The sequence below is a fragment of the Zasmidium cellare genome, assembly GCF_010093935.1.
Source record: "Zasmidium cellare ATCC 36951 unplaced genomic scaffold M409scaffold_52, whole genome shotgun sequence".
Taxonomy (NCBI): Eukaryota; Fungi; Ascomycota; class Dothideomycetes; order Mycosphaerellales; family Mycosphaerellaceae; genus Zasmidium; species Zasmidium cellare.
This window is the reverse complement of record NW_022986996.1, coordinates 16,010-16,237: the sequence shown is the minus strand read 5'-3', so window position 1 is coordinate 16,237 and position 228 is coordinate 16,010.

Below are 228 nucleotides of genomic sequence, written 5' to 3'. Positions count from 1 at the left end.
CTCCCAAACCCTCTCCTCCCAAACCCTCTCCTCCCAAACCCTCTCCTCCCAAACCCTCTCCTCCTACTAACTCTTTCCTCACCGAATCTCCTCCCACCGACTCTTCTCACGACTCCCCTCACGATTCTCCTTACAACTCTTCTCCCATGGACTCTTTGCTAAGGACCGTTTTCATGATTCTCTTCCATCCATCTGCCCCTCCGATCAACTCTCTTCGTAGTGACTCTC